Source organism: Schistocerca cancellata, chromosome 12, assembly GCF_023864275.1.
Source record: "Schistocerca cancellata isolate TAMUIC-IGC-003103 chromosome 12, iqSchCanc2.1, whole genome shotgun sequence".
Taxonomy (NCBI): Eukaryota; Metazoa; Arthropoda; class Insecta; order Orthoptera; family Acrididae; genus Schistocerca; species Schistocerca cancellata.
The window spans coordinates 54,435,112-54,459,177 of record NC_064637.1 but is presented as its reverse complement, the minus strand read 5'-3'; the positions used below and the strand labels follow the sequence as shown (position 1 = coordinate 54,459,177).

General features: G+C 45.4%; 1 protein-coding gene and 1 pseudogene across 1 annotated transcript in view; both read right to left on the bottom strand.

The window, feature by feature from the left end:
• Positions 1-24,066, bottom strand: part of LOC126109449 (C3 and PZP-like alpha-2-macroglobulin domain-containing protein 8) — a 968,006-nt gene that overhangs the window by 739,498 nt on the left and 204,442 nt on the right. The gene's annotated exons all lie outside the window — the stretch shown is intronic.
• On the bottom strand, positions 5,063-5,180 carry LOC126109908 (5S ribosomal RNA; annotated as a pseudogene).

Below are 24,066 nucleotides of genomic sequence, written 5' to 3'. Positions count from 1 at the left end.
TCAAACAACTGATCTTCGAGGAAAGGAAGAAAGGGAAACAAACAATTAGATAAATAAGTGAAGTCTAAGCTGCCGAAAATGATTAAAATTTTCACTCGAATTAAGTTCAAATGGCTCTAAGCACTATGGGACTTAACATCTGAGGTCATCAGTCCCCTGGACTTTAAAATTACTTAAATCTAACTAACCTAAGGACATCACACACATCCATGGCCGAGGCAGGATTCGAACCTGTGACTGTAGCAGCAGCATGGTTCCGGACTGAACCCACTGTAATGTCCCCACAGAAAATACCCTCTACCATGCACCAATTAATCATTTTCAATCAAACCATCCACATTCATTCACTTTGGAAAAGTATCTGATCTGATTTTCTCGTAACATATGAGGCGACAGCTCGACGACGCCAAAGTATTTTCTAGTGTGTTTATTCTTTGAAATAACAGAGATGCATATATGCATTGTCCATGGTTGTTAGAGGGGTAGCTAGGGCAGCTTCTGGAGAATCGGTTGAGGGATTGACGAGTTTCTGAGAGATTCAAATTCTGCTTTTCTTCTCGCTAAAGCGAGCCAATTAACATTTGTGCCGCTAGCGGTTTGTTTGAAGAGAAAGAGACTGTAAACGGAAAATAATTAAGACGTGGAATCACCGGAAATCTGGACATCTAATGGAGATGGATTTAATACACAATTTCCTTCATAAATAAGGTTTGTGACTTTTTTGTTCTGGAGTGAATGAACGAATGAGTTTTTTCTGAATCATTTGATGATCAGGTAGGCCCTGTAATTAGTGGGCACGTTTCAGCTGTGTCGAAAAGAGCCTGCAATCACTGAGTCTGTGTTAAATCGTCCAAAAAGGCTTCGTACACACCTGGAATTCGCAATCTTTCGTAAAAGGAACAAATTGTCCAAACGATTGATTCTCCCGACTGACTGCAGTGTTTGACAGTAATAATAAATGTAAAGATCTCTTACAGCAAGCCAGCCGCTGATTACCAAGACGAAGGACTCCAAAGATTCTATTTGGCTGATTTCACGTAATGAAATATTATATTAAAAACTGTACATAGATAAAGGAGAGAGAGCGAATGAAAATAGAGATAATACTAATAATCCTCCATTAGTCTAACTTTTCGCCTGTCTTATCACGGATCAGCCAACAAATGGGAGGCCCTTACTTTACTGTATAGACTTGTGTGTGAAGGTGAAGGGATTTAAAAGGCAACAGATACACGTCTATACAGACAAGACATTACACAAAGTTAGCGGCTAGCTGTATTCATCATCTATTCTTAGATGAAGAGACGGCAACTTATTATCCTTAACATAAAAAAAAAATGTTAAACCGCGAATTATGTAAAAAGTACCCCAGTCTCAGAGAAAGGAGAGAGGAAAATGTCAAAACATTTAAGGAACATCGATAAAATAATAACTCTGCACGAAAATAAAAGAAGGAAAAAAAGTAATATTCTTAAGAAAATGAGTTCACTACTCTATCTTTTTCGTTTTATTGTTTTTCTTGTTTCTTCTTCATTTTGTATTTCTGAGTTTTTCCTTTTTCTTCAACACTCTATTGTGTCTATTCACATTTCAGTCCCGAATTGGCGTCTTCTTTTAAGGTCAGAGATCATTTCGTCTTGATTGCTAATCAAAGACGTTACCCCTACACCGCGAGAGGATTTGTACAGGACCAAATGTCATTTCTCATTACTTCGTGGTTTACTTAAAATACCTTGAAAAAGTGAACATCATTCTTTCGTCGTTTTTCAATAAATAAAAATTTTGCACTCTGGTGTTGTTGATGATATTAGGGCAGGGGATTAGGAACCAAAATTTGATTGTAGTCAGGAGTGATGCTCTCAGAAAGACTGGAAGCCGACGGACTGGAACAACGCCTACATCTACACATATACTCCGCTAGCCTCCAAGCGGTGTGTGGCGGAGGGCACAATTCGCGCCGAAGTCATATCCCCCCCCCCCTCCCCTCTGTTCCACTCGCGGATCGCACGAGGGAAAAACGACTGTCTGAACGCCTCAGTACGAGCTCTAATTTCCCTTATCTTTGAATTGTGACCATTGCGCGGTTTGAAAGTTGGTGGTAATAATATATGCTCTACATCCTCGGTGAAGATCGGATTTCGGAATTTAATGGGCAGCCCCTTTCTTTTAGCGCGTCGTCTATCTGCAAGGTGTCCCACTTCAAACTTGCTATGAGATTTGTAACGCTCTCGCGACGGCTAAATGTACCAGTCACGAATCTTGCCGCTCTTCTTTGGACCTTCTCAATCTCTTGAATGAGACACAACTGGTAAAGGCCGGCCGCGGTGGTCATGCGGTTCTAGGCGCTGCAGTCTGGAACCGCGGGACTGCTATGGTCGCAGGTTCGAGTCCTGCCTCGGGCATGGATGTGTGTGATGTCCTTAGGTTAGTTAGGTTTAGGTAGTTCTACGTTCTAGGGGACTGATGACCTAAGATGTTAAGTCCCATAGTGCTCAGAGCCATTTTTGAACAGCTGGTAAGGGTCCTATACAGACGAACAATACTCTAAGACTGGACGAACTAACGTGCTGTAAGCAACTTGCTTTGTTGAAGGACTGCATCGCTTTAGGATTCTGCCAATAAACCGCAATCTAGAGTTCGCCTTCCTGTTACTTGTGTAATCTGATCATTCCACTTGAGATCATTTCGATTAGTCACATCCAGATACTTGACGGATGTTACCGCTTCCAAAGACTTGGCATTTATTTTGTACTCTTACATAAATAGCCGGCCGCGGTGGTCTAGCGGTTCTGGCGCTGCAGTCCGGAACCGCGGGACTGCTACGGTCGCAGGTTCGAATCCTGCCTCGGGCATGGGTGTTTGTGATGTCCTTAGGTTAGTTAGGGATAAGTAGTTCTAAGTTCTAGGGGACTTATGACCTAAGATGTTGAGTCCCATAGTGCTCAGAGCCATTTTCTTACATAAATGGGCATTTTCGCCTTGTTATACGCAGTAGGTTACACTTACTGATATGGTTAGACACTGGACTCGCATTCGGGAGGACGACGGTTCAACCCCGCGTCCGGCCATCCTGATTTAGGTTTTCCGTGATTTCCCTAAATCACTCCAGGCAAATGCCGGGATGGTTCCTCTGAAAGGGCACGGCCGACTTCCTTCCCCATCCTTCCCTAATCCGATGAGACCGATGACCACGCTGTCTGGTCTCCTTCCCCAACCAACCAACCAACTTACTGATATTGAGAGATGACTGCTAGTCTTTACACCACGCATTTATTTTCTGCAAAACCTCATTGATTTGTTTACAACTTTCGTGTGATGCTACATTCCTGTAGACTACAGCATCATCGGCAAACAGTCTAAGGCCGCTGTCAATACCATAAACCAGATCGTTTATGTAAGTCGTAAAAAGCAGAGGACCTGTTACGCTGCCCTGGGGCACACCTGAAGTTACTCTTTTTTCTGTTGAAGTTACCCCGTTCAGGACGATATACTGCTCCCTGTCTGTTAGAAAACTTTGCATCCAACCGCATATGTCATCGGATAGAGCGTCAGCGCGCACTTTTTTATATGTTGTATGCTTCTCTCACGAGGTTTTTGGAATAGGTCAAATAGGAGAATTTTCATAATTTTTTAAGTATAATTCCACAATTACAATTTAAATTCATGCAAAATTCCAAGCACTTTGCCCCATATCTCAGCTTGCAATCAGAATATCAAAATTCGCTCTTGCGACAACGTTCATTAGGTTTACAGAAATATGTGTACAAAATTTCATAATTCTGGCATTCATAGAATCTGCGGAAAAGATACATAAACTTTAACCAACAAACTTATCAGGAGACGCAATTTAAAGTTCGACCTACCTTTTTTCTTATGTAATTTCTTCAGAAGGCACCACATTTGTACTCTGGGTCGTCTTTCCCTTCAAGGTTTCTCTTCTGGTTTCTTGTTGTCTGCCTTCTTTCCTTTACCAGGTCCTCAACTCACTTTTCAGCTGCAGAGACGCGCTGTAAATCTATTTTTCTCTGGATATCTTGAGTAAAATTTCCTATCCTGAAGCCGATTCTTTCTAATACCTTCAGTCTCCCGACGCCCCTATCATTAAATACAATAACTGCATCGTACGTTGCAATGCTGACAACCGTAGCAGATGCAAATGTGTTTTTATTGCATCGTTTCCATGTGAGTGAATTTAGAGACTCATCTGGATTTTGGATTTCACCATGAACACACTTTTTGAGAAGTGCAGAACCGGCCAGAAACCTGCAAGTGGGCTTGACAAGATCCAGGATACCATTTGGAAACCTCTCCTTGTGAATATAGGGGTTGTTATCCACCCGAGCTTGTAGCTTGCTGCTTCAAAACGTGGGCGTGACAGGGAGGCCGCGTCACACTTAAATTTTCAGGCACTTCGGATGCGATTTCAACATTGAAACTTTGGAAACTTATTGTCCATGAGTTGTAGTAACAAATAAAAAAATAAATCGAAAATTGACATTTTTGGTCAATTTCATCAACGTCCCCCCTTAACTCCGTTTCACAATGTGTATTCTAGGTAAAAATTTAAATCTCAGGAAATATTGAAGTTCTTGAATTGAAATTTTAACAGTGACGTTGTGTTATCCATAGAATTTGGTCTACCAGATATTAAAAAGATCGATTAATATTTAATATTACGTCAGCAGATTCAAGAGAGCATGTGTAGCGTTTTGCGCACAGAGTTAGTCAATTACACGACTCGCTGGGCCCAGTAGCCAGCGTCAACTGTGCCAGCGTGAGAACTAGACATCTGCTCTCCCCCCCGGCACCGCGGCGAGCTACGGTTTCAATGCCAAGTTGCCTAAAAAACCTAAAATCCTTCCGAAAAGGCCTTGGAGAGCCCAACGGCACCGACCGGCCGCCATGTCATCCTCAAACACTGGCGTCACTGGATGCGGATATGGAGGAGCATGTGGTCAGCACACCGCTCTCCCGGCCGTATGTCAGTTTACGATACCGGGGCCGCTACTTCTCAGTCAAGTAGGTCCTCAGTTTGCCTCACAAGGGCTGAGTGCACCCCGCTTGCCAACAGCGCTCGGCAGGCCGGATGGTCACCCATCCAAGTGCAAGCCCAGCCCGACACCGCTTAACTTCGGTAATCTGACGGGAACCGGTGTTACCAGTGCGGAAAGGCCGTTGGCCAATGGCAAGGTGACAACTCGTAGTACACTACTGGCCATTAAAATTGCTACACCACGAAGATGACGTGCCACAGACGCGAAATGTAACCGACAGGAAGAAGATTCTGTGATATGCAAATGATTAGCTTTTCGGAGCATTCATACAAGGTTGGCGCCGGTGGCGACACCTACAACGTGCTGACATGAGGAATGTTTCCAATCGGTTTGTCATAGACGAACAGCAGTTGACCGGCGTTGCCTTGTGAAACGTTGTTGTATTGCCACGTGTAAGGAGGAGAAATGCGCACCATCACGTTTCCGACTTTGACAAAGATCGGATTGTAGCCTGTCGCTATTGCGGTTTATCGTATCGCGACATTGTTGCTCGCTTGGTGTAGATCCAATGACTGTTAGCAGAATACGGAATCGGTGAGTTCAGGAGGGTAATACGGAACGCCGTGCTGGGTACCAACGGCCTCGTATCACTAGCAGTCGGGATGACAGGCACCTTAACTGCATGGCTGTAACGAATCGTGCAGCCACGTCTCGATCACTGAGTCAACAGATGGGGACGTTTGCAAGAACAACAACTATCTGCACGAACAGTTCGACTACGTTTGTAGCAGCATGGAGATCGTGGCTGCGGTTGTCCTCGACGCTACATCACAGAGAGGAGCGCCTGCGATGCTCTACTCGACGACCAACCTGGGTGCACGAATGGCAAAACGTCATTTTTTCGGATGAACCTAGGTCCTCTTTACTACATCATGATGGTCGCATCGGTGTTTGGCGACATCGCACTGAACGCATATTGCAAGCGTGTATTCGTCATCGCCATACGGGCGTATCAACCGGCGTGATGGTATAGGATGGCATTGGTTACACGTCTCTGTCACCTCTTGTTCGCATTAACGGCACTTTGAACACTGTACGATACATTTCAGATGTGTTATGACCCGTGGCTCTACCCTTCATTCGATCCCTGCGAAACCTTACATTTGAGCAGGATAATGCACGATTGTATGTTGCAGGTCCTGCACGGGCCTTTCTGGATACAGAAAATGTTCGACTGCTGCTCTAGCCAGCACAATCTCCAGACCTCTCACGAACTGAATTCATCTGGTCAGTGGTGGCCGAGCAACTGGCTCGTCACAATACGCCAGTCACTACTCTTAATGAAGTGTGGTATCGTGTTGAAGCTACATGGGCAGTTGTACCTGTACACGCCACCCAAGCTCTGTTCGACTCAATGCTGAGGCGTATCATGGCCGTTGTTACGGCCTGAGGTGGTTGTTCTGGGTACTGATTTCTCAGGATCTATGCACCCAAACAGCGTGGAAATGTAATCACATGTCAGTTCTAGTATAATATGTCCAATGAATACCCGTTTATCATCTGCATTTCTTCTTGGTGTAGCGTTTTAATGGTCAGTAGTGTAATCTGCTGCGGTAAAGTAGGTAAGTCCGTGACTCGCATACCTTGCTGTGAGATCGCTTGTGATGGAAAGTCGTCAAGATGCCTCCGCTGTACTGGATCACGTGACGGATGTGAACAGCCTGCCCCAGCGCGCCACGGCCAGCACGCACTGCCGCAGTACCGTTTCGATACACCACGTGCAAGTGACACGTGGGCGTGGCCGACGAACCTTCCACCCTGCGGCCGTAGAGCGGCTAGCTCCAGCGTGTAGCGGTGCCGCTGACACAATAATCGATACTCGCACACACGGTCGCACGCGTGCCGCTTGTCGACCGCATAATCGCGCCACTGTTTGCTCAGCCACGCGCGACCGCGCGCTCTGTCAACAGATGAGCATCTGGGCGTGGTGCGGACGCGGCCCAAATAGCCGCAGTCGGCGCTATTCCGCTGCGTAATAAGCTGCGTCGGCCGCCGCTGACGAGGCAAGGTCGCGCGCTTCACGTCCCCAGAGCCGGCCGCGGAGATACGACTGGATCGGCCATTAACAGCATCCAGTTTGCCGCATTATTTGGCAAAAATAAGTACATGCGGCAGGTAGTCATCAGTTGCCGGCCGGCAAGGCCGAGCGGTTCTAGCCGCTACAGTCTGGAACCGCGCGACCTCTACGGTCGCAGGTTCGAATCCTGCCGCGGGCATGGATGTGTGTGATGTCCTTAGGTTGAAGTAGTTCTAAATTCTAGGGGGCTGATGACCTCAGCAGTTAAGTCTCATACTGCTCAGAGCCATTTGAACCATTTTTTAGTCATCATCTACATCTACATCTACATGATTACTCCGTAATTCACATTTAAGTGCTTGACAGAGGGTTCATCGAACCACAATCGTACTATCTCCCTGCCATTCCACTCCCGAACAGCGCGCGGGAAAAATGAACACCTAAACCTTTCTGTTCCAGCTCTTATTTCTCTTATGTTATTTTGATGATCATTCCTACCTATGTAGGTTGAGCTCAACAAAATATTTTCGCATTCGGAAGATGATGATGATGATGAGCGTTTGGCGTCATTGGCCGGGAGGCCCCTCGCGGGGCAGGTCCGGCCGCCTTGACGCAGGTCTTATTACATTCGGCGCCACATTGGGCGACCTGCACGCCGGATGGGGATGAAATGATGATGAACACAACACAACACCCAGTCCCTGAGCGGAGAAAATCTCCGACCCAGCCGGGGATCGAACCCGGGCCCGGAGGACGGCAATCCGTCACGCTGACCACTCAGCTACTGGGGCGGACGCATTCGGAAGAGAAAGTTGGTGACTGAAATTTCGTAAATAGATCTAGCCGCGACGAAAAACGTCTTTGCTTTAATGACTTCCATCCCAACTCGCGTACCATATCTGCCACACTCTCTCCCCTATTACGTGATAATACAAAACGAGCTGCACTTTTTTGCACCTTTTCGATGTCCTCCGTCAATCCCACCGGGTAAGGATCCCACACCGCGCAGCAATATTCTAACAGAGGACGAACGAGTGTAGTGTAAGCTGTCTCTTTAGTGGACTTGTTGCATCTTCTAAGTGTCCTGCCAATGAAACGCAACCTTTGGCTCGCCTTCCCCACAATATTATCGATGTGGTCTTTTCAACTGAAGTTGTACGTAATTTCTACACCCAGGTACTTAGTTGAATTGACAGCCTTGAGAATTGTACTATTTATCGAGTAATCGAATTCCAGCCGAATTCTTTTGGAACTCGTGTGGATCACCTCACACTTTTCGTTATTTAGCGTCAACTGCCACCTGCCGCACCATACAGCAATCTTTTCTAAATCGCTTTGCAACTGATACTGGTCTTCGGATGACCTTACTAGGCGGTAAATTACAGCATCGTCTGCGAACAACCTAAGAGAACTGCTCAGATTGTGACCCAGGTCATTTATGTAGATCAGGAACAGCATAGGTCCCAGGACGCTTCCCTGGGGAACACCTGATATCACTACAGATTTACTCGATGATTTGCCCTCTATTACTACGAACTGTGACCTTCCTGACAGGAAATCACGAATCCAGTCGCACAACTGAGACGATACCCCATAGGCCCGCAGCTTGATTAGAAGTCGCTTGTGACTAGTGCCGCCTGAAGAAAGCTTGGTATCACGATGAACATACACCGAGGTGACGAAAGACACGCGATACCTCCTGGAAAAAATGATCTTATTGGGTCAGTGGCGAAGATTTCCCTGGAGGGAAGTGCAACCGCCAAGAGCAAGTCTTATTGAGTGCGACGCCACATTGGGCGACTTCTGTGTCGACAGTGGGGATGAAATGGTGACGAGGATAGCACAACACCCAGCACCTGAGGGGAGAAAATCTTCCGCCCCAGCCGGGAATCGAACTTGGGACCCTGTGCGTGGCATTCCAACGCGCTGACCGTTCAGCTATTGGGGCCGACGGGATACTTCCTAATATATTCTCGGACCTCCTTTCCAGTGCAGCAGCTCGACGTGGCATGGACTCAACTATTCGTTGGAAGATCTCTACAGAAATATTGAGCCATGATGGCTCTACAGCTGTCCATCCACAGCTCGTGGTCTAGTGGCTAGTGTTGCTCCCTCTGGAGCACAGAGTTCTGGGCCGGCTTGGGGGTGTTCTCTGCCTGGAGACTGGGTGTTTGTGTTGTCTTCATCATTTCATCATCATCATCATCATCATCATCATCGTCATCATCATTCGTGACAGTGGCTAGATTGGACTGTTAAAAAATTAGACTGTGTAGAAACTGGGACTTTATATGTGCTCTGATGACTGCACAGTTGAGCGCCCCACAAACCAAATATCATCATCATCATCATCATCAAATGGTTCAAATGGCTCTGAGGACTATGGGACTTAATATCTATGGTCATCAGTCCCCTAGAACTTAGAACTACTTAAACCTAACTAACCTAAGGACAGCACACAACACCCAGCCATCACGAGGCAGAGAAAATCCCTGACCCCGCCGGGAATCGAACCCGGGAACCCGGGCGTGGGAAGCGAGAACGCTACCGCACGACCACGAGCTGCGGACTCATCATCATCATCATCATCACCATCATCTATAGCTATGTCTGTAATTCATGGAGTCCTGGGCCAGCTTGGTGATGTTCTCTGCCTGGGGACTGGGTGTTTGTGTTGTTATCATTTCATCATCATCATTATTCGTGACAGTGGCTAGATTGGACTGTGAAAACTTGGACCGTGTACACATTGGGACTTTATAGATGCTCTGATGACTGCACAGTTGAGCGCTCCACAAACCAAATATAATCATCGTCATCTATAGCTGTCTATTATTGGAAAAGTATTGCCGGTGTAGGATTTTGTGCACAAACTGCTTTCTGGATTATTTCCTACAAACCTTTGATGGGATTCATATCACACGATCCCAGTGGCCAGACCATTTGCTCGAAGTGTCCAGAGTGTTCTTCAAACCAATCGCGAACAACTGTGGTCCAGTGACATGGCCCATTTTCATCCGTAAAAATTCCATCGTTCTTTGGGAACGTGAATGGATGCAAATTGGCAATGACCGTTTCTGTTTTGGGCCGGAGCACCAAGTCCATTCCAAGTAAACACACTTCAAACCATCATGGAGGCACCTACAGCTTGCACAGTGCCTTGTCGACAACTTGGGTCCATGACTTTGTGGGTTCTGTGCCGGACACTAACCTTACCATCAGTTCTTACCAACTGAAATCGGGACTCATCTGACCAGGTCACGGTTTCCCAGTCGTCTAGGGTCCAACCGATGTGATCACGAGCCCAGAAGAGGTGCTGCAGGCGATGCCGTGCTGTTAGCATAACCACCTGCGTCGGTCATATGCTACCATGGCGCATTAAGCCTAAATTTTCCCGCACTGTCCCAACGGATACGTTCGTCATACGTCCCGTGTTGCCTGTCTGTTAGCACTGACAAATCGACGCAAACGCTATCGGTCGTTAAGTGAAGGTCGCCGGCCACTGCGTTGCCCATGTTCGGAGGTAATGCTCTGAAATTGGGCTGGTCGAACGAGTCTCGTTTCAAACGGTATCGAGCGGATGGACGCGTAAGGTGATTCTTCAAACTGGTGGAGGCTCTGTAAAGGGAGTGGGGCATGCGCAGTTGGATTCATATGGGACCACTAATACGTCTACATACGACTGTGACAGGTAACATGTAGATAAGCATCCTGCTTGATCACCCTGATCCATTCATCTACATCTACATCATACCCCGCAAGCCATCTAATGGTATGTGGCGGAGAGTACTTTCCGTACTACTATCTGATCCCTCCAACTCTGTTCCACTAGCGAATAATGATAATCGGTAAGCCTTTGTAATGGCTCTAATTTCTCGAATTTTCTCCTCGTGGTCAATACGCGAGAGGCATGTGGGGGGAAGTAATATGTTGTCCTCCTGAAAAGTGCTGTCCTCCGTAATGCAAAACGCCTATCTTGCAACATCTGCCAAAGGAGTTACATCTCCGTAATGCTCTTTCACCAGCTAAACGATACTGTGACGAAACCCGCCACTCTTCGTTGCATCTAGTCCATCTCCTCTATCAGTCCTACCTCATAGGGTTCCCAGACAGATGAACAATACTCAAGAATCGGGCGAACAAGTGCCTTATGAGCCACTTCTTTCGTGCATGAGCTACATTTCCTTAAGATTCTTCCGCTGAATCTGAATCTGGTGTGTTTTTCCCACTATCTGTTTTCCATGGTAATTCCACTTAAGGGGCTCCGGAACGCCCTATACTTGCAATGTTAAAATAACGCTTATAAATTACATCTTTCCTCACAAAGTATTTGAGGTACGAAGTTGAACTTTTTACAGATTATTTACTGGAATATGGGCTACAACTTAACACAGGGATTTTACATAATTTTAGTTCAGTTATTAAAGATGATTATTTTTTTTCAATTGTAATGGAAATTCACAACATTTTTTTGCAATATTTATTTATGTATTCAAAAATATACAGTTTTCTGGAAAAAGGCTGTGTTAAATTATGCAGAAGGTACTGTGTAACATTTACTGAAAGTTTGAAACAAATATGTTTGGAAGATCCTTAGAAAACATGTAATTAGTATGAGAAAATAAAAGTTTTGAGAATCGAGCGACAAAGATTGGATTAACTTTTTAGTGCATTCCAGGTCCATAGGATGGATTATCTTCATCCTCTGCAAACTCCTCCTCCAGCTTAGAACCTATCTTTATTCCCATATTTCTAAATACCTTACACCTTACAATGTTGCCATCATTGAAAGTCGCAACAGCATCATACACACCAAAGTGAACTGTTTCTATTCCAACAAATACAGTCTTGGGGATTCTCGACCATATAACAGTATTTACACTTTCATTGGGGCTTTGAGTTTTTCCGTGAATACACTTTTTCAACAGTTCAGGAGCTGCTAAGTCTCTGAAAATAGGTTTTATCACCTCCATTATTGCATGAGGCAGACTATGCTTATGAGTGTACACTTCACCAGTTAGCAATCCTTTGTTATATTTACACCAACTGTCTTCTTCTTTGGGACACAAGCTATGTTGGGGATTTTCATCGGTTGAAGAAGTATGAAAAAAAAGAGCCCAAACAGCCTTCTTCATTTCGTCGACACTTTGTGTATTTTGCCTAATAGCCATTCCATAATAGTTCTGTATTTTGTCAATTACACTGTCAGTTAACCTTCCCTTCCCATCCAACCCTTTACCATCACTGAGTTTTTGTTTTTTGTACGAAGCTTTCAGTCGCCGAAGTCTTGTTCCCATTCGCTTCTGTACGTGTCCAATACACTCAAAGTTCTGCACTACAACATCATCACCATAGGGCTTCAGTCCTTGAACATGTATGAAACTTTTAGAATCACCGTCACCAAGGTAATTAACATATCGCACAGCGCCACAGTGGGTCACGCCCATGTAGAACACATTTAAAAAAAAAAATTAAAAATAGTTGTAGTCTTCGGAATTGAATAAATTATGTATCTATTAAAAGGTAATAGTATGCAACTTCAGAAAACGCAAAAAAGTAAAAATTGAACTTTTCATGATTTTGAGCCTTTCCGGAGCCCCTTAAGTTCACTCTGGATAGTTACGCCTACATATTTTACAGCAGGCGCTGTCTCCAGTTGTCACTCACGTCCATTCCGATAGACAAGTCCAGCAGGACAATGTGACACCCCACACGTCCAGAATTGCTACAGAGTGGCTCCAGGGACGCTTTTCTGAGTTTAAACACTTCCGCTGGCCGCCAAATTGCCCAGACGTGAACATTATTGAGCGTATTTGGGATGCCTTGGAACGTGCTGTTCAGAACAGATCTCCACCACCTCTTACTCTTACCGATTTATGGACAGCCCTACAGGATTTACGGTGTCAGTTCCCTCCAGCACTACTTCAGACATTAGTCGAGTCCATGCCACGTCGTGTCGTGGCACTTCTGCGTGTTCGCGGAGGCCCTACGCAGTATTAGCAAGGTGTACTAGTTTCTTTGGCTCTTCAGTGTAGTGAATTACGAAATAATAAAAAAAAAACTAAATTTTATTCTACCATCTGGTGAGCAAGATGTATGAGACAGGCGAAATGCCCACACACTTCAAGAAGAATGTAATAATTGCAATCCCAAAGAAAGCAGGTGTTGACACATGTGAAAATTACCGAACTATCAGTTTCATCAGTCACAGCTGCAAAACACTAACGGGAATTCTTTACAGAGGAATGGAAAAACTGGTAGAAGCCGACCTTGGAGAAGATCAGATTGGATTCCGTAGAAGTATTGGAACACGTGAGGCAATACTGACCCTACGACTTATCTTGGAAGAAAGATTAAGGAAAGGCAAACCTACATTCCTAGCATTTGTAGACTTAGAGAAAGCTTTTGACAATGTTGAGTGGAATACTGTCTTTCAAATTCTTAAGGTGGCAGGGGTAAAATACAGGGAGCGAAAGGCTATTTACAATTTGTACAGAAACCAGATGGCAGTTATAAGAGTTGAAGGGCATGAAAGGGAAGCAGTGGTTGGGAAGGGAGTGAGACAGGGTTGTAGCCTCTCCCCGATGTTATTCAATCTGTATATTGAGCGAGCAGTAAAGGAAACAAAAGAAAAATTCAGAGTAGGTATTAAAATCCATGAAGAGGAAATAAAAACTTTGAGGTTTGCCGATGACATTGTAATTCTGTCAGAGACAACAAAGGACTTGGAAGAGCAGTTGAACGGAATGGACAGTGTCTTGAAAGGAGGATATAAGATGAACATGAACAAAAGCAAAACGAGGATAACGGGATGTAGTCGAATTAAGTCGGGTGATGCTGAGGGAATTAGATTAGGTAACGAGACACTTAAAGTAGTAAAGGAGTTTTGCTATTTGGGGAGCAAAATAACTGATGATGGTCGAAGTAGAGTGGGTATAAAATGTAGACTGGCAATGGGAAGGAAAGCGTTTCTGAAGAAGAGAAATTTGTTAACACCGAGTATTCATTTAAGTGTCAGGAAGTCTTTTCTGAAAGTATTTGTATGGAGTGTAGCCATGTATGGAAGTGAAACATGGACGATAAATAGTTTGGACAAGAAGAGAGTAGAAGCTTTCGAAATTTGGTGCTACAGAAGAATGCCGATGATTAGATGGGTAGATCACATAACTAATGAGGAGGTATTGAATAGAATTGGGGAGAAGAGGAGTTTGTGGCACAACTTGACAAAAAGAAGGGATCGGTTGGTAGGGCATGTTCTGAGGCATCAAGGGATCACAAATTTAGCATTGGAGGGCAGCGTGGAGGGTAAAAATCGTAGAGGGAGACCAAGAGATGAATACACCAAGCAGATTCAGGATGTAGGTTGCAGTAGGTACTGGGAGATGAAGAAGCTTGCACAGGATAGATTAGCATGGAGAGCTGCATCAAACCAGTCTGAGGACTGAAGACCACAACAACAATTTTTTTTTTTTTTTTTTTGCAACTTTGGTCTACACGAAATACTGCGAGTTAAGCTCACTACGAACAGGTCTTGTCTGCGGTACGCGAAATGAGTTATCCTGCAGCTCTAAGACTGAGTAACAAATTGCGCAGGCAGGAAAACGCGGAACTGTCTGGCAGAAGAGAGTGTGGTGTGCGCTAGAGGCGTGGAGACCTATGCTGCCGCGGCAGGTCCCGAGTAGTCTGTGTGCGGATGAGGCGGGAAACTGCTAAAGCGCAGAGGCTGGGCTGAGAACACACCAGCGGAGAAGGGCAGGAACAATAAAAGTCACACAGGCCGCGGCGCGCCTTGGAGGCGCAGACTGCAGAACAAAGGGCGGCAAACGAGCCGCGATGCCCGCTTTCTCTCTCTCTCCTCTCTCTCTGTGTGCTGCGCCGGCGTTGCGAGCTACATACAGACGCGCCAAGCTACTGGCTACGGAGCGGGATGGGAGCTAACCGCGGCGTGTCTGCTCCGTCTGCTAGCTGCCTCTCCACCTGTTCCGGCGGCGAAACGCGGAGTGCGGTTCTGCTCAGTCTGAATATTCAGACGCCCGTCTACACAGCGCGCTGCATAAATTATGGAAATACGTAACAGTAACAAGAAAAGCGGAAAAGTGCGACTAGGACTCGTCATCTGAGGCCGTCGATGCGCAAGTTTCCGGTTATAAGAGTACGTGAGATAAATGGCTGTAACTTTTGACTGCATTGACTTTCAAGCATAAATTTTCGGCTCCGCCAAGACAGTATAGTATTTTATATTAATTTCAGCGTGCGACCTGTACCCGCTCTTGAGAAAAAGGTGTCAAATCTTTTCGCTGCTGTGGTTGAGCATACAAGTCGTTCTCCGCTGTTCCCCAGCTGCTGTGGAATATGAATGTTAATATTTTTGAAAATATCGGGTATCCGATGATTGACACTGCCTGCATCGACATATAGGGAAAGATATCGATATTTCGAAAATACGACGAGAGGAATATCGACGTACCGTCGTATAGAAATATTGGACACATTGAACATACAGGGTGGTCCATTCACAGTGACCAGACCAAATATCTCACGAAATAAGCATCACACGAAAAAACTACAAAAAAAGGAAACTCGTCCAGCTTGAAAGGGGAAACCAGATGGCGCTATGGTTGGCCCGCTAGATGGCGCTGCCATAGGTCAAACGGATATCAACTGCGTTTTTTAAATAGGAATCCCCATTTTTTATTACATATTCATGTATGTAAAGAAATATGAATGTTTTAGTTGCACCACTTTTTACGCTTTATGATAGATGCCGCTGTAATAGTCGCAAAAGTATAAGTACGTGGTATCACGTAACATTCCGCCAGTGCGGGCGGTATTTGCTTGGTGACACATTACTCGTGTTAAAATGGACCGCTTACCAATTGCGGGAAAGATCGATATCGTGCTGATGTATGGTTATTGTGGTCAAAATGCCCAACGGGCGTGTGCTATATGATATGTCTGTGAAAGCAGAAGAAACTAACGATCAAAGTCCGAGACAATTATTGGACTGTTCAATCAACCAAAACAAATTCTCCAAGAATAATACCAACACAAAACAGTGATCCGTCTTCGAATCACAACTACATACAAGAATAATATAGAAAACAACAGAAATAATTTCCTACTAGTATCCGCCAGCGAGAGGATCCAAGCCGGGCTGCCGGGGCGGCACGTATCCACGTCTGCTGGCGGTCGATGAACTGCCGATGTGCGGCCGAGCGCCGGTCTTTATAGCGCTTTGGCGGATGAGTACCTCGGGACTGTTTTCCATCACGTGGTTTGACGTGTGAAAATAGTTCCGGGATCTGCAGCGACCTCTTTTACGAGGTTCATTCAAGTTCTAAGGCTTCCCCTTTTTTTTCTCCGACTGGAAAGAGATAGAAACATGCGCATTGTTTTAAAATGAGGCCGCGTTCATTGTCAATACGTCCCAGAGATGGCAGCACCGTACGGCAGATGTAATTTTACCGCCAGCCGCGATAATGAGAACTGTTTTAAGTACTTAAAATGGCGACGTTTTCCTTACTTGAACAGCGTGCAATCATTCGTTTCCTGAATTTGCGTGGTGTGAAACCAATTGAAATTCATCGACAGTTGAAGGAGACATGTGGTGATGGAGTTATGGATGTGTCAAAAGTCCATTCATGGGTGCAACAGTTAAATGAAGAAAGAACATCGTGTGACAACAAACCGAAACAACCTCGCGCTCGCACAAGCCGGTTTGACGACATGAACGAGAAAGTGGAGAGAATTGTTTTGGGGGATCGCCGAATGACTGTTGAACAGATCGCCTCCAGAGTTGGCATTTCTGTGGGTTCTGTGCACACAATCCTGCAGGACGACATGAAAATGCGAAAAGTGTCATCCAGGTGGGTGCCACGAATGCTGACGGACGACCACACGGCTGCCCGTGTGGCATGTTGCCAAGCAATGTTGACGCACAACGACAGCACGAATGGGACTTTCTTTTCGTCGGTTGTGGCAATGGATGAGACGTGGATGCCATTTTTCAATCCAGAAACAAAGCGCCAGTCAGCTCAATGCAAGCACACAGATTCACCACCACCAAAAAATTCGGGTAACCGCCAGTGCTGAAAAAATGATGATGTCCATGTTCTGGGACAGCGAGGGCGTAATCCTTACCCATTGCGATCCAAAGGGCATTGCGGTAACAGGTGCATCCTACGAAAATGTTTTGAAGAACAAATTCCTTCCAGCACTGCAACAAAAACGTCCAGGAAGGGCTGCGCGTGTGCTGTTTCACCGAGACAACGCACCCGCACATCGAGCTAACGTTACGCAACAGTTTCTTCGTGATTACAACTCTGAAGTGATTCCTCATGCTCCCTACTCACCTGACCTGGCTCCTAGTGACTTTTGGCTTTTTCCAACAATGAAAGACACTCTCCGTGGCCGTACATTCACCAGCCGTGCTGCTATTGCCTCAGCGATTTTCCAGTGGTCAAAACAGACTCCTAAAGAAGCCTTCGCCGCTGCCATGGAATCATGGCGTCAGCGTTGTGAAAAATGTGTACGTGTGCAGGGCGATTACGTCGAGAAGTAACGCCAGTTTCATCGATTTCGGGTGAGTAGTTAATTAGAAAAAAAATCGGAGGCCTTAGAACTTGAATGCACCTCGTATGTGGGCCGGTAGTGGCCCCTGGTGGCCGCTGGTGTCTTTGCTGAGGTGTTGTTGTTGTGGTTGTTGCTGTGGCCGTTCATCAATATTGTTGTCGGTTGTGTAGTGCTTCGGTGTGCCTGCGTTGTGGGCAACCCGCGGCTGCAGGCTGTCAGTTTGGTTGCTCGTACTCTAGGCGCCGTGATGTCTGGTGGAGAAGGCCACAGCACTAGGTATGCTGCTCGGTATCCTGGACGACATCATCCAAGTGTCCGTACCGTTCGCCCGATAGTTACGTTATTTAAGGAAACAGGAAGTGTGCAGCCACATATGAAACGTCAACCACGACCTGCAACAAATGATGATGCCGAAGTAGGTGTTTTAGCTGCTATCGCGGCTAATCCGCACATCAGTAGCAGACAAACTGCGCGAGAAGCGGGAATCTCAAAAACGTCGTTGTTGAGATTACCACATCAACATCGATTGCACCCGTACCTTATTTCAGTGCACCAGTAATTGCATGGCGACGACTTTGAACGTCGTGTACAGTTCTGCCCCTAGGCAGAAGAGAAATTACGGGACGGTGACAGATTTTTTGTACGTTTTCTACTTACCGACGAAGCGTTATTCACCAACAGCGGTAACGTAAACCGGCATAATATGCTCTATTGGGCAACGGAAAATCCACGATGGCTGCGACAATTGGAACATCAGCGACCTTTGCTGATTGATGCATGTTGCGACATTATGGGAGGAAGGATAATTGGCCCCCATTTTATCGATGGCAATCTAAATGGTGCAATGTATGCTGATTTCCTACGTAATGTTCTACCGATGTTACTACAAGATGTTTCACTGCATGGCAGAATGGCGATGTTCTTCCAACATGATGGATGTCCGGCACATAGCTCGCGTGCGGTTGAAGCGGTATTGAATATCATATTTCATGACAGGTGGATTGGTCGTCGAAGCACCATACCGTGGCCCGCACGTCATCGGATCTGACGTCGCCGGATTTGTTACTGTGAGGAAAGTTGAAGGATATTTGCCATCGTGATCCACCGACAACGCCTGACAACATGCGTCAGCGCGTTCTCAATGCATGTGCGAACATTACGGAAGGCGAACTACTCGCTGTTGAGAGGAATGTCGTTACACGTATTGCCAAATGCATTGAGGTTGACAGTCATCATTTTGAGCATTTATTGCATTAATGTGGTAACTGTAACAGCGTGATAAGTTCAGAAAGATGACGTGATTGCACAATTGCGTGCGGATTCTCGTCAGCCCACACATGTTGACTGTGAAAATTTACAATTTGATCACGTTGGAATGAAGCCTCATCCGTAAAGAGAACATTTGCACTGAAATGAGGATTGACACATTGTTGGATGAACCATTCGCAGAAGTGTACCCGTGGAGGCCAATCAGCTGCTGATAGTGCCTGCACACGCTGTACATGGTACGGAAACAACTGGTTCTCCCGTAGCACTCTCCATACAGTGACGTGGTCAATGTTACGCTGTACAGCAGCAACTTCTCTGACACTGACATTAGGGTTATCGTCAACTGCACGAAGAATTGCCTCGTCCATTGCAGGTGTCCTCGTCGTTCTAGGTCTTCCCCAGTCGCGAGTCATAGGCTGGAATGTTCCGTACTCCCTAAGACGCCGATCAATTGCTTCGAACGTCTTCCTGTCGGGACACCGTCGTTCTGGAAATCTGTCTCGATACAAACGTACCGCGCCACGGCTATTGCCCCGTGCTAATCCATACATCAAATGGGCATCTGCCAACTCCGCATTTGTAAACATTGCACTGACTCCAAATCCACGTTCGTCATGAACACTAACCTGTTGATGCTACGTACTGATGTGCTTGATGCTAGTACTGTAGAGCAATGAGTCGCATGTCAACACAAGCACCGAAGTGAACATTACCTTCCTTCAATTGGGCCAACTGTCGGTGAATTGAAGACGTACAGTACATACTGACGAAACTAAAATGAGCTCTAACATGGAAATTAAGGGTTTCCGGACACATGTCCACATAACATCTTTTCTTTATTTGTGTGTGAGGAATGTTTCCTGAATGTTTGGCCGTACCTTTTTGTAACACCCTGTATAGGCCGCAGAAGACCCACAACGCGTGCGCGAGAAGGTGCCGTAACTGCCCTCTAGCGCAGAAAGCATACCGCGCCGCCAGTGGTAGAAACAGGCGAAACCGAGTTATCGCTGTCAAAAATTAAAAAATTTAAAAAAATTTTAATTCCGATGATCGAAACAGAGACCGTTGTTTTTTAAAGTCAGATAACACCGGGTCCCAAGTCTTACTTAAAAGATAACCCTTGTGTCTATTAATAAGATTGTCAGATAAACGAACCTCCATGGATTCTTTTAAAACACAGTCCCAGTAGCGAGATGCAGGGGCAACCGTTTGTGTCGCGTCATATAGCATTCTGTGTCCCTCGGTAAGACAGTGCTCCGCCACATGTGGCTACTAGATGGCCTCTCGCTGCAATGTCATGTTCACCTGCGGCACTTGTTAACGCAGAAGTCTCAGACCGTTGCAACCTGTGGCTGTATGGGTATGAGCAGCCCTTAGAGCAGTGCCGGCCAAACGCTGCACAGTGTGCAGACGTGCGGAAGTGCTGCACATGTGCGCACGTGTGCGTCAGCGAGCGACACCGACATCTGTTATTAGACATGTGTCCTAAATGAACGGCGGCGGCTCCACTTCCCTGCTTATGTGGAACACGCAAGAGCTTGTTTGTGAAAGATTTTTCTCGGTGATGAAAATGAATAAATCAAGGTTTCGATCAAGCATAAGTGATGAAAATCTCCGCAACTGTTTGCGTTTGTCAATGAGCCGTGTTTTTGCGCCCGATTTTAACTGTATCATTTCTCATGACCAGTGATAAACGTGTTTGGATTTATTCCTTTCATAATTAAAAATTATTGTTTACTAATTGTGCATTATTGCTTCATTCTGCTCCATGTTACATTATTATCAGGAAAATTGGTCATTAAACCGATTGTTCCAATGTATACTTACATATAGGGGTTTTTATTAATGTGTGAAGGGCTACGCTCAGCTGAAGTCATAATACATAACATTCATCTAACTGTCGGTTATTATGCAGATTTCAGATGGAACTGACGAAAGATGTAGCAATTTTGCAAAAACAGACATAATGTCTTATGGGATAACAGCAATCAGTGATTTTATAATGTTACTTAAAATCCGTCTTGATTGCAAAGAATTTCTTTATTATTCATATGACCGGTTTCGGTTCATTCAGAACCATCTTCAGATCTGATATTTCAGTTACAGGAGTAACCCGTCCAAATCCAGCAACTTTCACATGCTACGTGACGTGACGTAGCATGTGAAAGTTGCTGGATTTGGACGGGTTACTCCTGTAACTGAAATATCAGATCTGAAGATGGTTCTGAATGAACCGAAACCGGTCATATGAATAATAAAAAAAATTTTTGCAATCAAGACGGATTTTAAGTAACATTATAGATGTAGCAATAATTGTATTGAAATAACAGGTGATCATCGAGAGGTCTGCGGTTATTCTGTTCAGAGATAACTGAGGACACCGAGAATTAGTTATAGGAAACCTTGCATTAGTTTAATGTTATTTGAAATCATGAATAAGGTTAGTTGGAAGTCGCTAATTTTTTTTTTCTTTATTGTTATTTTAAACCTGTACAACAGGCAGGCTGTCAGCAGCATTCTACGCTGCTCTTCAGCCATAGGATACACAATGAGAGATAAACACGGAGAAGACACATAAGGTACAGGACGGTGGGCAATAAAACAGGAGACACATAAAGACAAACACGGAGCCGTTCACACTCGACGGGAATCCACGCTGCAAACTGTTGATACGACGCACAAACACTGAAGAAGACGATGGCACCGGTGAGAAGTCGCTAAGTGCTCTCTTTCTTAAATACTAGATCAAAAACATCACGCGTATTTACGTGCCGTCAGTCAAGCTGCCTTAATAAAAACCCACGGTTATTAACTGTATTGCTTGTCTTACTGGGTTAAACTGTCAACATAAAAGTAGACGTCTCAATGAGCAGACTGTGACAATATTTTAAATGTTTAATACCGGAAATACCTTCCCACGGTTGGCTTGGAAGCTGTGGAAAGAGCACTAGAATTCGCTGGTACAGAGTATCCCAGCAAGTGGATCAAGCGACATGTGTGCGTAGAAACATGCACCACGTGAACGCTGACGGCTGCGGCGTGCACGCTGTGACCCGGAAGTCGCACATGTGCAGGAGCACCGCACGCGTGCAGAATTTCTGGCCGGCCCTGCCTTAGAGGCTCGCCTTCACACACTTTTTTTAAAATTTTTGTGTCAAAAGCCCTTCTGGCTTGTTATTTATTTTATACTTGACATGTGAGTACTGTCAATGTCTGGTATTGTTAGTCAGTACTTACAGTTTTTTTATGTATAAAAAATTGTCTTTCATAAATTTGTAGTCACGTTATAAACCACTTTGTATGTCTAAATTCTGATGAAAGCATTCTTATAAGTGTTGAAACCTGGTCAATAATACCAAAAATTGTGACCGAGGGCTCATTTGTTCCATTTTCACGGTGATGTCTCGGCGGCCAAATTCGCCACATGTAAACCCTATGGAACCCTTCCAGGTCGCTATCGGGCGATTTCACTACACACGAAAATCAACGACCCGTTATTTACGCGAATTCCGTCATCTGTGCGTAGACATTGTAAGTAGGCTGTTTATGTTTTCTTATTGGCAACGTTACGTAGCGCTCTGTATGAAAATCACTGGCTGTGCTGTGTGCAGTCTGTGGCTAGTTTGCATTGTTGTGTGCCATTGTAGTGTTGGGCAGCGGCAGCTGGATGTGAACAGCGCGTAGCGTTGCGCAGTTGGAGGTGAGCCGCCAGCAGTGGTGGATGTGGGGAGAGAGATGGCTGAGTTTTGAAATTTGTAACACTGGATGTCATGAACTGCTATATATATTATGACTGTTAAGGTAAATACATTGTTTGTTCTCTATTAACATCTTTCAATTGCTAACTATGCCTATCAGTAGTGAGTGCCTTCCGTAGTTTGAATCTTTCATTTAGCTGGCAGTAGTGGCGCTCACTGTATTGCTGTAGTTCGAGTAATGAAGATTTTTGTGAGGTAAGTGATTTGTGAAAGGTATAGGTTAATGTTAGTCAGGGCCATTCTTTTGTAGGGATTTTTGATAGATAGCATTGCGCTAAAAATATTGTGTGTCAGTTTAAACACAGTCATGTATAATTTTTCTAAGGGGACGTATCAACATCTAGTGCTAAGAACGTCCACAGACCTACCAACAAACTGTCGGATCCCTGATACGCAGAATCAATGAGATCAGAAGGACAAACAAGCTACACTACTGGCCATTAAAATTGCTACACCAATAAGAAATGCAGATGATAAACGGGTATTCATTGGACAAATATATTATACCAGAACTGACATGGGATTACATTTTCACGCAATTTGGGTGCATAGGTCCCGAGAAATCAGTAGCCAGAAAAACCACCTATGGCCGTAATAACGGCCTTCATACGCCTGGGCATTGAGTAAAACAGAGCTTGGATGGCGTGTACAGGTACAGCTGCCCATGCAGCTTCAACACGATACCACAGTTCATCAAGAGTAGTGACTGGCGTATTGTGACGAGGCAGTTGCTTGGCCACCATTGACCAGACGTTTTCAGTTGGTCAGACATCTGGAGAATGTGCTGGCCAGGGCAGCAGTCGACCATTTTCTGTATCCAGAAAGGCCTGTACAGGACCTGCAACATGCGGTCGTGCATTATCCTGCTGAAATGTAGACTTTCGCTGGGATCGAATGAAGGGTAGAGCCACGGGTCGTAACACGTATGAAATGTAACGTCCACTGTTCAAAGTGCCGTCACTGCGAACGAGAGATGACCGACACGTGTAACCAATGGCACCCCATACCATCACGCGGGGTGATACGCCAGTATGGCGATGACTAATACACGCTTCCAATGTGCGTTCACCGCGATGTCGGCAGACACGGATGCGACCATCACGATGCTGTAAACAGAACCTTGATTCATCCGAAAAAATTACATTTTGCCATTCATGCACCCAGGTCTGTCGTTGAGTACACTATCGCAGGCGCTCCTGTCTGTGATGCATCGTCAAGGGTAACCGCAGCCACAGTCTCCGACTTGATAGTCCATGCTGCTGCAAACGTTGTCGAACTGTTCGTGCAGATGGTTGTTGTGTGGCAAACGTCCACATCTGTTGTCTCAGGCATCGAGACGTGGCTGCACGATCCGTTACAGCCATGCGGATAAGATGCCTGTCATCTCGACTGCTAG